Raw genomic sequence first — 10,213 nt, forward strand, 5'->3', positions numbered from 1 at the left:
ATGAATGTGCCATTTGGGGGTGACATTAGTGCTGAATAAGGAGAAGGGCGTGCAAGAGACAGAGGGAGGAAGGGATGAGCTATGCAAGACCAGCCATGTTTGCTAACTTCCGAGGCCGCCAGCCCTTCAAGGCCACGCCACAGTATTGATTTAGCAAGCACCTACTCCCTACCTAGCACTGGGCTGAGGGCGGGAGGAGATGCTGAAGAGATATACAACTAGGGTGACCATATATCCTGGTTCCCCTAGGACAGTCCTAGTTTATGCAGGGACCTGAGGCACCTATCAGTCCCCCTCCCCCACTCTCAAAACTGTCTCGGTTTGGGCAATAAATTATATTGTCATTCTGTGTGGCTTACTCTCTGCTTTCCATGAGCATACTGCTTTTCTGGGAAGACAAGCCTTATTTATGCACATGGAGCAATTACAGTGTATCGGAAGACAGTGCATAACCAATAGATGAATCAAATGAGCACAAGCAACCAAATCAATGCTTACAAGTTTGAAATTGATGATGGCTGGGGATTTCAATACGTGGAAGATGACTTTCACATGCATAGGGATGAGAGCCCCTAATATGCTCTCTTCCTTGATCTTGCCAGCACACTTAATGTGACTGACCACCCCCCTCCCCGTCTAATAGATGAGGAACTAGGGCCCTGGAGAGAGGAGCTGAGTGCTCAAGGCTACAGAGCTAGGAAGGAATGGAGTAGGGATTTGAATTCAGGACTGTTCTAATTTAGAAGCCAACTATATTTCCCCTTTAGAACAAACATCAGTTCTGGCTGGACGGATCAAGGGAGCGCATAGAGGTACTGTTATCAAGGAAAGAATGCTCAGGTGAAAGGGAACAGAGTAAAAAAAGGGGGGGGGATGTGAAGCTTAGAAGTGAGTAGGAGTTCCCATCGTGGCTCGGCGGAAACGAATCCAATTAGGAACCATGAGGTTGCAGGTTCGATCCCTGGCCTCGCTCAGTAGGTTAAGGATCTGGCGTTGCCGTGAGCTGTGCTGTAGGTCGCAGACACGGCTTGGATCCTGTGTGGCTGTGGCTGTGGCATAGGTCGGCAGCCGTAGCTCTCATTAGACCCCTAGCCTGGGAACCTTCATATGCCACGGTCGGGAGTCGGGGGCGGGGGGTTAAAAAGCAAAATAAAAAGAGAGAGTGAGAGTAAAGAAATTTAAATGAGGTGGGATTAATCAGGGATGATTTGCATTGGAGGTGAATTTTGCCCAGTGAATTTTGCCTAGGGTTGAAATTACTGATGAATGCAGGTTACCAGAGATCTGAGAAAGGGCTCTCCCATGCCGGGGAATGATAAACACCAAATCAGGGTACTACTTCTTGGGAGTGGGGAAGTGGATGGGATAGGGTAAACAGGCGATGCCAATTATATCTGCAAGGTTTGATCTCTTAAACACAATGATGAATACATTGGTTTCATTGTGCTCTCCTACATATTTTGCATATCTGAATATTTCATGATAAAAGGTTATAATAAGAGAGAGGTTGGGAGTTCCCGTTGTGGCTCAGCAGAAACAAATCTGACTAGTACCCGTGAGGATGGCCTCATTCAGTGGATTAAGGATCTAGCATAGCCGTGAGCTGTGGTATAGGTCACAGACACGGCTCAGATCTGGCGTGGCTGTGGCTGTGGCCGGCAGCTACAGCGCTGATTCGATCCCTAGTCTGGGAACCTCCATATGCCGTGGGTGCAGCACTAAAAAGCAAAAAAAAAAAAGAGAGAGAGAGAGAGAGAAAGAGAGATTGTTTTTTACCAATGAGAGCAATGTATTAAGCAGGACACAGAAATAGGGACAATAAATGTCCATTCTGGTGAGGTTTTAGGCAGCACTTTCTACCCGGACCAGGCATTCATAATCTTCCTTGCAGAGGGACCCACTGCCATTTCTCCTTCTCAGCACAGCACAGCGTTTTTAGAAACCTTGTTTGGCTCTCACTCTTATTCAACCCAAGTCTTAGAACGTTTAAAAACACCCATTTACGGCCTGCTCCTAAGGTGTGTGGTCCATCTGCCTTGCTTGCTGTGGGGCACTGTGAACACAGCGCTAAGCATTGGCGTGGTTACTTTTGGGGGATTTCGTGTTTAAACAAAAGCTTTGTGTCCTCCTAAGTGCTTGGCCTTCTGATGGTCAGCCTGGGTCAGAGGCCTCCTCTCAGGCCCTGTCCAGCTCCCTGAGATACAGGGGCGATCCTGAGGGGCCTGGGGAGCTGCCACAAGTCGAGGGTTTGGTCTATCTTTGGGCCTCGCTGCTGCTGCACAGCGATAAACAAAAGCAGGAAAGGAATCCATACAAATTCCATCACTGTGGCTCCACGGGGCTGTAAAAAGGCCATAACGCGAGGTTCCACATACTTCACCACCAAACAGGCTGCGGCTGGCACGTTGTGGGCAAGGACTCCAGCAAACAGATCTTGCAAGTGGGCACAGCATGGGTGCCAGTTGTGAAACCCTGGGTCTTGCTGTAAAGTGAGGAGCAGGGGATTGCTTCAGCAGGGTACGGTGGGTCCTCTGAAAATCCCTAGCACACCTCTGTCTGTCTTGGGGCAGAGCTTTAGTCTTTAAGGCCAGCCTTGCCTGGTCCAGGGCATTGAGTTCCAAGCCCTGAGCCATCAACATGACCTCTCTTCTTCATCCTGGTCCAGGCTGAGCTCCCCCAGCCACCAGCCCAGGCAAGTGGAAGAGCCCTGGAGAAGCCAGGAAGGCACCCAGCATTTCCTCCTGGCTTATGAACCTGTGACAGCTCCAACTGATTTGACACATGCATGTATTCATTACCATGCAAGGAGCTCCTGGGGCGGGAGGGGCATTTCCCCTAGCATCCTTTGACCCAGTCTCTAAGGTCACTTGTCCCAAATTCCTGGATGGATGTGATGGAGAGAGAACCTAAGAGGAACCCATATGGGAGGTCAGCCAGATGTGGCAGAAAGGTCCAGAGTCAAAAGACATGGGTTCCTGTCCTGACTTCACTGAAATGGCCTGTGACCTTGGGGAGGTGTCACAGGCTGTGTTCCCAGGAAAACAGTGTGATCCAGAGCTTTATAGGCAGGAAGTTTCCTGGGGAGCAATCTCAGGATCAACACCTGCAGGGGGAGAAGAGAGCAGGACTGGGCAGAAGGGGAAGTTGAACTGTGATGCAGCCACCACAGAGGTTCCCACGGGGAGCTCTGGAGCCAGTGTGGCCCCTCGGAGTGGCCCTAAGTTGTGGCAAAGGGGCCAGGGCTTCATGTCTTTGTGTTGACCAGTCCCTAGAAGCAGGCTGCCACCTGGGACGGGTGCACAGCCTTGGGCATGGTGGCTGTCTTCAGCTGAAGGTCATTCCTGGCGAGGGGCTCAGCTGCGTGCTATCCATCACCCACACTCCTCACAGCTGGGGAACTGAGGGCTCCAGCACGAAAGGGTAGGGGCGGAGCTGGGCAGTGCCCCACAGCATCCTTCCAGCAAGTTACTTCCCTTCTCTGGGCCCCCATGTTCTCATCTGTCAGATTCCAGCTCCAGGGCTCTGTGATTCCACAAGCCCAGTCCCTCTGCTCTTACCAGCACCTCCCCTTCTCTTGGGCTACACCCAATTTAATGTCCCACCCTTTCTGAATGTTTGTAGCAACTCCTCACTGACTGTGATAAAGTACCAATTCCTTTATATATATATTTATATATATTGGCCATGCCTGTGGCATGCAGAAGTTCCCAGGCCAGGGACCAAACCCGTGCCACAGCAGCAACCCAAGTTCCTGCAATAACAATGCCAGATCCTTAACCCACTGTGAGCCACAAGAGAACTCCTAAAGTACCAATGCCTTAGGTGACTTTCCAGGCCCTGCACCATCTAGTCCTGACCTATCCTTTCAGCATCCCTCCTCAAAATATCTGCATGGTGGATATTTTGTTTCTATTATGCTTTCCCTGAAAACTCTCCCTCTTTCCATAAGGATGCATTCACGAGCAGAGTGGAAAGGGATTTGGAGCTAGACAGCAACCCAGGTTCAGCTCTTATCATCTGCATGACCTTAGGCAGGTCACTTGAGCTCTTTGAGGCTCGATTTCATCATCTGAAAGAAATGGGAATTTGGGAGTTTTTTTGGGGGGGCACACCTGCAGCATATGGAGGTTCCCAGCCTAGGGGTCAAATCAGAGCTGTAGCTACAGGCCTACACCACAGCCACAGCAATGCCAGATCCAAGCCACATCTGTGACCTGCAACACAGCTCCAGGCAATGCTGGATCCTCAACCCACTGAGTGAGGTCAGGGAGCGAACCTGCATCCTCCTGGTTACCAGTCAGATTAGCTTCCACTGAGCCATGATGGGAACGCCTGGGATTTTTTTTTAATTGACATCTTTTTCACATGTTTGTGGTGAGAAGCAAATGAGGTCACGTAGGTAAAGGGCCTACTGCAAAGCTTAACAACTCAATAAATGTTGGTTCTCCTCCCTCTTCCCTTTGTTGACATAGCTGAACGTAAACAACATCATCCAATGATCAGTTTCAAAATATATTTAGAATGAGTAAATGCTATATATAATTTGGCGCTTTTCTCACTAATCCTTAACTCAACAAAAATCTCATCACTCAGACTTTTTGTCTGGTGCTGAGTAAATTCGCAGTCAGTGTTCAGGCTGCTCTTGCCTGCATCTTTCTCAGCGGCCTCTCTGCCTCAGTCCTAAGAACATAAAAGCCTTTTCATTCTCTTGGCCAAGAGGCATCCGTCAGCATCACCTGGGGACTTGCTGGAAACTCATTTTCTCAGCCACCATCACCCTGGAGCTGCTGATCAGAAGCTCCGGGGGTGTGTCCAGCCATCTGGGTTTTCCCAAGCCCACCTGCCCCAGAGGATCTGACGCATGCTCAGGTTGAGAACCACCCTGCGCTATAGCACGAGGCTGTAGACCACCACCACCCAGAAAGTGGGAGGCATGATGGCAGGAGTTAGATGGCTGCAAAAGGGACTGAAGCTTGGACAGGAGGTCCTCGGTGTAACCTGCGCCATTTGGCCACTGTGGGAGCCTCAGGAGTGTGTTGCTGAGCTCTTCCCAGACCCCAGCCTCACTGCCCCATCCAGGTCACATGGGGCGGGCCCTGCCTCTGGGCAAGTTTCCCCAGGACCAGGGATTCCAGACCTTCAGGTCTACTCAGCTCAGCCACTAAAGCTGTGGTTCCCAATGTGTGGTCCCCATTAATACTGACTTTAGAGAAATAGAAAGGGGAGTTCCCTAGCAGCTTGGCAGGTTAAGGATCTGGCACTGTTACGGCTGTGGTACAGGTTTGATCTCTGGCCTCAGAACTTCTGCATGCCATGCGTGTGGCCAAAAAAAAAAAAAAAATAGGAATAGAAGGGATTATAAGGACTACTATGAAAAATTGTATGCTAATAAATTTGCTAGCTTATGTGAAATAAGCTAATTTTCAGAAAACACAAACTATTAAGCAATTGACTCAAGGAGAGAATCTGAATAGACCTATAACAAGTAAAGAGACTTAAGAGATTAAATTAATAATTCAAAAACTATCCACTAAGGAAAGCCTAGTAAGAGATGATTTCACTGGTGAATTCTTTCAAACATTTACAGAGGCATTAACACTAATTCTTCATAAACTCTTCCAAAAATAGAAGAGGAAGGAGTACTACCCAATTTCGTTTATGAGGCCAGCATTACCCTGATACCAAAACCAGACAAAGAGGAGTTCCTGCTGTGGCACAACAGGTTAAGGATCCGGTGTTGTCTCTGCAGTGGCAGAGGTTCAATTCCTGGCCCGACACAGTGCATTAAAGGATCTGGCGTTGTCACAGCTGTAGCATAGGTTGCAGCTGTAGCTCAGATTCTATCCCTGGCCCAGGAACTTCCATATGCTGAGGGTGTGCCCATAAAAAGCAAGAAAAGCAAAGACAACACAAGAAAACTATAGATGGATATCTTTTATGAATATGGATATAAAAATATGCAACAAAATTCTAGCAAACCAAATCTAGCAAAATGTTAAGAATTAGATACCATGACCAAGGGCAATTTATCCTAGGAATGTAAAGTTGTTTTAATATCTGAGTCAATTAATGTAATTAAACCATATCAAGAGGATAAAAACCAAAATCCAAATGATCATTTCAATAGACCTAAAAAAAAAAGCACCTGAAAAAATCCAACACCTTTTCGTGATTAAAAAAATAAAATAAAACATTCCACAAACTAGGACGAAAAAAGAACTTAACCCAATTAAGGACATCTACGGAATACCCACAGCTGAGATCATGCTTAATGGTGAAAAATTAATGCTTTCCCTCTCAGATCAGGAACAAGAAAAGGATGTTCGCCCTCATGACTTCTATTCAACTCTATACAAGAGTTTCTGGCCAGGACAATTAGGCAAGAAACAGAAACAAAAGTCATTCATATTGGAAAGGAGACAGTAAAAACTACCTCTATTTTCAGATGAGACGATCTGACATCTAGAAAACCCTAAAGAAGACACGCACACAATTAGTGTTAAATGAATTCAGCAAAGTTGCTGGATATAAGATCAATGTATAAAAACCAATTTTATTTCTATACACTTACAAAAAAACCTGAAAATGAAATTAAGAAAATCCATTGACAATAACATTTAAAAAATAAAATTCTTAGGGATAAATTGAACAACAGAAATGCAGAACATTTTTCTGAACACTGTAAGACATTGTTGAAAGATATTTAAGAAGTTCTAAGAGTGCCCTCGTGGCTCAGGAGGCTAAGGATCTGGTGCTTTCACTGTTGTGGCTGGAGTCACTGAGGTGGCACAGATGCAATCCCTATCCTGGGAACATGATTGCAATTTTTTTTTTTCTGATTTTTAGGGCCACAAGCGTGGCATATGGAGGTTCCCAGGCTAGGAGTCCAATCGGAATTACAGCTGCCAGCCTACGCTACAGCCACAGCCATGCAGGATCCAAGCTGCATCTGCAACCTATACCACAGCTCACCGCAACGCCAGATCCTTAACCCACTGAGCGAGGCCAGGGATCAAACCCGCAACCTCATGGTTGCTAGTCGAAGTTGTTTCCATTGCGCCACGACGGGAACACCCTGATTCTAAAATTAATATGGAATTGCAAGGGATCCAGAATGGCCATAACAATCTAGCAAAGGAAGAACAAAACAGGCAGACTCACGCTTCCTGATATCAAAGTTTGGTTCCCCGACCAACAGCATCAGCATCACCTGGAAACATGTTAGAAAAAAATTCTCAGGCTCTGCCCCAGATGTACTGCACATGACTCTGATATAGGCTCAGGTTTGAGAATCACACTGGCCTAGACTGCAAACTAGACTACCTACAGGATGAACCTGATTTGCTTTTTTAACTTCCCCATTTTCTGGCTACTTCTTTCTTCTTTGCTACGCAGAAGAGGAAAAGGAAGACAAAATCACATTGACGGAGAGGATATATAAGGCCTGGTTTCCTAATTAGAAGGAACTTCCTTTCCATTTTTTTCTTTGGAGTTATCTGTTCTGACCAGTCATTCTGAATGTGACCTGTGGCTGGTTTGCCGTGATTTGCACTCCATACTTATTTTCCAATGGCTGTGTTGCCAGTGGTAAAAGCTTCCGCACACAGAACAGAACATTTGGAATATAGTATGAATAAGCATTTTGAACAGAAATTTAGTTTCATTACAGCCACTGGCATGGTGTGCTTTATAGCTTTGATTTCGGTTCCAGTTGTGAAGACGCAGGGAAGGCAAACAGATTTCAGAAAATAAAGAAAGAAAATAAAGGGCGGGGGAGGGGGAGAGATATACACCCCAACTGGCAGATCAAGGCCAGAGAGCTAAATTAGTCAGGCAGTTTTATAGCAAGAGGAACAGGGGAACGCAGTGCTGGAGCATAATTAAGCTGTGGCGCCCTCACCGGGGAAGGAGGGGGCTGGAGGACATCAGGGCTGGCTGAGGGCCTGGATAGGAGAGACCAGGACAGGACAGGAGAAGGTTCAAAGGGAGGAGCTCAGAGGGCAAATCAGGGCCAGGGGCTCAGACCTAAGGGCCAGTGGACCTGATGACTAAAGGACCTCCCTTCCCAGCCAGAGGGAGGGCTCCCCTCAAGTCTTGCTGGGAGAGGAGTTGGCGCTCACCGGGTGTTACCTGCCAGTCTCAGGGAGATGGCGGGAACGCGGTGCTGAGCGAGCCTCCTGGTCTCCCTCCCAGAGACCCAGGGCTCCCGCCCCCCGCCCTCGCATCACCCAACTAGGCCTGCGCAGCTCCGCCCTTTTCCCAGCTAGGGGAGCCTGGTCTCTCTCTTCTAGCTCAAGGCAAGGCACAACCCCTTCCCACAGAGTGGCCCTCTCCTTTCTGGGCTTTGTTGGCTTTTAAGTGAATTCTTTCTCCTTTCTTTTCCCAGGGTCTCATCAGAGGTCTGAGTGGACCTGCCCCAGGACTGATGCCTGGGTCAGCACAGAGCATGCGTGCTCCGTGATGGTGATTTCCGTTTTCCGGTTGGGATGAGCCTGCGCAACCGGCTTCCCAGCTCCTACCTGACAAGACTCCCAGGGCGGTTTGTTGTACAGCAGAAATTACAACAACCTTGTGAATCCAGTACACTTCAATAAAGCTTTTTAAAAGAAGAAGGAGAATCCCAGAGCATCTCAGAGAGAAGGAGAGGGACGCGGCAGCTCCCTGGAGGGGCAGGAAGGGGACAGCTGGGGGCAGGGGTGCTCCAGACCAGGCAGAAGGGTGCCCTTAGCTCACCCAAAGCTGGCTCTCCCTGGAGAGCTCATGGTGCCAGCTGGCCTCATGCCAGTCTTCAGCTGTGAATCAAGGTGATGTGGTCCCTGGGTACTTGGGTTTCAGAGGAAGACACTTGCCGAACTTATCCACAAAGGATGAGTAGCTTGTTGGTTCACCGAGTGAGGCCAGTCCGAGGTTGTGTGTGTTGGGGGCACTTACGAGGTAGGATCTGAGGGTGCTTCAAAAGAGGCCAAAACTCTAAAACCCTCACCACTGGAGTCTATCCTTTGGATGAAGGTACTGAGAACTTAAAAGTGCACTGCTCTCAGAGTTCCTGTTGTGGCTCAGTGGCTTACAAACCTGACTAGTATCCATGGGGATGTGGGTTTGATCCCTGGCCTCGCTCAGTGGGTTAAGGATCGGGGCGTTGCCATGACGTGGTGTAGGTCGCAGACATGGCTCAAGACCAGGCGTTTCTGTGGCTGTGGTTTAGGCCAGTAGCTGTAGCTACGATTAGACCCCTAGCCTGGGAACCTCCATATGCACGGGTGCGGCCCTAAAAAGACTAAGTAAACGAACAAATACAATGCACTGTTCTCTGGGAGGAGCAACAGTCATTTCCCAAACCTCCTGGAATATTAATAAATTACTTAGGTGAGCGCGTGGGTTCGAGCGCCCCCACCTGGACGCATTCCTGAGATAAGAAAAAGGCTGGCTGTGCACAAGTGGCCTGGAAAAGGTAGCCTGTGGAAGGAGAGACAATCTGAAGTGGATGTAAGGAGTGTCTGAAGTGGGTGTAAGAAGTGTGGTGCCCCAAGGCAAATGGTGTGGGAGCTGGCAGGCAAGTTGTCAAAGGCAGGCCTTTCTCCGTGGTGAGCGGAACAAGCATGGACCAGGACCAGGTCAAAGAGGGCCTGAAATCTAGCTTGGATGCTTCGCTATGAGTTGGGGTAAGTTTACTGTTCTGGGCCACCATTTCTTCCTCTGCCAGAAGGGAGTGGCAGTCCCTGTTATACCTGCCTCATTGGGTTGCTGTGAAGCTAGGATAAAAAAAATAATGAAACTTTATGTAAACGATACAATGCAGTATGAATGAAAGGAGTAGGATTGTTTTATTACACAATCTTGCCAGGGCTTTCTCCTGTTGGAAGCAGGTTCTTGGGAATTCCTGCTGTGGCGCAGTGGATTAAGAATCCAACTACAGCGGCTCAGGTTGCTGCAGAGGTGCAGGTTTGATATCCAGCCTGGCACGGTGGTTTAAAGGATCTGTTGTTGCCACAGCTCTGGCTGGGATTCAATCCCTGGCCCAGGAACTTCCATATGCCACGGGTGCAGTCATAAGATTAAAAAAGAAAAAAAGGAGTTCCCGTCGTGGCTCAGTGGTTAACGAATCCAACTAGGAACCATGAGGTTTCAGGTTCGATCCCTGGCCTTGCTCAGTGGGTTAAGATCTGGCATTGCTGTGAGCTGTGGTGTAGGTCGCAGACGCAGCTCGGATCCC

Source organism: Sus scrofa, chromosome X, assembly GCF_054392235.1.
Source record: "Sus scrofa isolate SSC_HxYL_T2T_F1_AM1 chromosome X, Sscrofa_HxYL_maternal_Yorkshire_Landrace_v2.0, whole genome shotgun sequence".
In the NCBI taxonomy this organism is placed as follows: domain Eukaryota; kingdom Metazoa; phylum Chordata; class Mammalia; order Artiodactyla; family Suidae; genus Sus; species Sus scrofa.